Here is a 3050-nt window from a genome sequence, read left to right as displayed (position 1 = left end):
GTAAACAAAACATGGTCCCTGCCATTAAGAACATCTCATTTAAGTAGGAGACACAGGCATATAAACGAGATTCAAATGCACTGAGAACGGGGCTTGTAAGAGAGTCAGACATGAAGTATGTCAGGAAGAGCACGACGGAAGGAGCCATTCATGAAGCCCAAGGGAATCAGGAAAGGTTTCACAGGGGAAACAAAATAGGAACTGAGTTTTGAAGGACAGTGACATTCTCATGGCCTGGGTAGGGACGAACTGGCAATAGCATGTGCAGAGGAGGTAAGTGTAAAGGGGCACGGGCCTCACTGCCCTGTAGCTGGAGCATGAGCTAAGCAAGTGAGAGTCACAGGAGGTGGCATTAAGCAGGTGAGCGTAGTGTGCAGGCCTCTGACTTTCTCAGGTTGGCCATGTACAGTCGTCAGCTATTTAGGCAGGGCTGGGCACAATCAGAGATTTTAAGGTGTGTGCTTCCCGACACTGTGAAATCAGGAGCAATAATAAACTTTTGTATCTTCCCCTTGTATGTTTTTATCTTCCTCTGTCTGTGCTTTCATAATGGCTAAAACACACACAAAAAGGCCTGATGGTTTATGTTTGTGGGTAGCATGGAAAGAGGGGATCCTGGGAGACTGAGTCTCACTCTGCAGGGTAAAGCAGCATAATAAAAAAAGGAAGGAAAGCTGAGAATCTTGGGGTAAGTAGAGTAAGGAAAAGAGAGGGACCAGAGACACAAATCTGGGACAGAGAAGCGGTCAAGTGGCCTTGGAGCTAATTGTCTGATCCCTCTCCCGGGGAGGTTGATCTGGTGTCAAGGGACTATTGCAGGACAAGGGTCCGGAGGGCACGCACACATAGAGAAAAGTAGAAAACATCCTGAATAGCAGACTTATCTGTGCAGGTGGAGGTTGGTGCTTTGCTGGTTGTGCATTTGCTTAGACATGTATGTCCAGTGAAATTTGTTTATGGGGATATAGAGGCAGATGAGAAAGATATTTAGCAATAAGCTGGTCACGTGGGTCTTCCTTTTATCCTCCAAAGGATATGACTAACCCTAAAAGGCAAGGATACTGACTAAGATTACACCAGGTACTCAGCAGAAAAGGCGTTGAGATTAGACGTGAACTAAGTTTAAATCTTAGCTCGACTGCCATGTCTCTGTCTCCCCATTTTTAAAATAGGCATGAAAATACCTTTCAGCATGATTGAAAAGACTAGCTGAAATAATGTATGTAAAATGCTCAGCCTGCTGCCAGGCAGTCAAAAATGAAGCTATTCCTTTACACAGTTAGTATATTGTCTATGTAGCATAGTACTGGGCACTCAAGAAACTTAAAAATATCCCTTGGCATGACTTCTCTTGGTTTGCAAGTGCACTGGAAGTTTAATCTTTTGCAAGTATAAGGCACTTTAGGAGTTACCACCAGTTAGTATTGAAGGAGATAGTCATTTGTCAGTAATATTGACCCAAGGAAAACCAGTCAGGTGTAAAGAAGCATCACTTTGAAATAATGTGACAAATGAGTCTCCATCATTTGAATGAGGAGACAGTAACTGGGTCAGTGGATCTGGTGGGACCACTCTGACACATGGTTAAATAGTCACTACAGTCCTAATAAGCAGGACTCCTTTGTCGTCTGTAGGAGCTAGGGGCTGGGAGTGTGGCCCATAGGAAGAGTGGAGGTGTATGATTTGTGTGCCTCAGCATCAAAACCTGAGGTAGAATGACTCCTTGAGAAATAAATGTAAAGATTTGAAAAATGCAGTAAATAGGTGTCAATGTCCCAACAAAAATATTAGTACATTTTTGAATATTTCTTTGAATATGTTTGTCACTCATCTGTTAGAATTATTCACTGATAAGCCTTAAATGTTCATCTCTGAAGGCCAGCAAAATTTATTTAAATTTAACCAAGAGCAGGTGAAATGTTGACATGCTTCTATTCTTCCTTTGGCATTCAAGCTTATGTTTAATTCAGTGTTTCATAATTTGCAATGTAATAAACTTCATGCTCTGAAAAATTTAACAAATATGAAGCAAAGGGAGTATATGTTAAGTATATAATAACATCATTAGCTGCTTAAAAAACTGTTTACGTGTCATGAACTTACACTTGTGTATTAAAAAGGGAGCTAGAACTGAATATTAATATTAGATGCTATAAGAAACAAAAATTTGTATTCAATTTCCAGATCACCATATACAAATTGGAGTTTCTCTGCCTGCCCAACATTGTTCTAGAGACTGTGTGGATGGCACAACCTCCAATCTACTGGTTTCCCTGCTTCCAGCCTTTCTCACCTGTAATCCCTCCAAAGTTATATGAGAATTGCCTTTCGGAGTATGTAATTTCAACCTTCAACTTTAGTTTCTATGGGCCCCCTTTATCCCTCCCTCCCTCCCTCCCTCCCTCCCTCCCTCCCTCCCTCCCTCCCTCCCTCCCTCCCTCCCTCCTTCCTTCCTTCCTTCCTTCCTTCCTTCCTTCCTTCCTTCCTTCCTTCCCTCTCTTTAGTTTCTATGGTCTTTTTAGTTTTAGTTCTGGTTTGAGTTTGAGTTTTTTATGGTCCTTTAGTTGCTATAGTTTTTAGTTTTTATGGTCTCTTTAGTTTCTGTGCTCCCCCTTTATCTCTCCCTCCTCTTTAGTTTCTATGGTCTTTTTAGTTTTAGTTCTGGTTTGAGTTTGTGTTTTTTATGGTCCTTTAGTTGCTATAGTTTTTATGGTCTCTTTAGTTTCTATGCTCCCCCTTTATCCCTCCCTCCCTCCATCCCTCTTCTTTCTCTCTCTCTCCCCCCTCCTCTTTCCCTCCTCTCTCCTCTCCTCCCCCCTCCCCTGGGGCAGCAGGAAGCTATGAACTCTCTGAGAAGCAGTTGCCATAGCTGTGGTGGCCTCCACCACCCCCACTAGGGATTTGTTAACACATCTCCTCTCTGTTTCTCACAGTCCTAGGAACTTCCTGTAGTTCCTAATCTCTGTATTATCTCATGTTCCTTTTTTCTTTCTCAACTCTTCGAACACTTCTGAAACAAGTACCCTTTAGTAAAGTACATCTATTCAAAA

The sequence above is a fragment of the Delphinapterus leucas genome, chromosome 6 (genome assembly GCF_059928025.1).
Source record: "Delphinapterus leucas isolate spDelLeu-1000000601 "Yukka" chromosome 6, BTC_Dleu_Yukka2, whole genome shotgun sequence".
Lineage (NCBI taxonomy): Eukaryota > Metazoa > Chordata > Mammalia > Artiodactyla > Monodontidae > Delphinapterus > Delphinapterus leucas.
Note: the sequence above shows the minus strand (reverse complement) of the source record.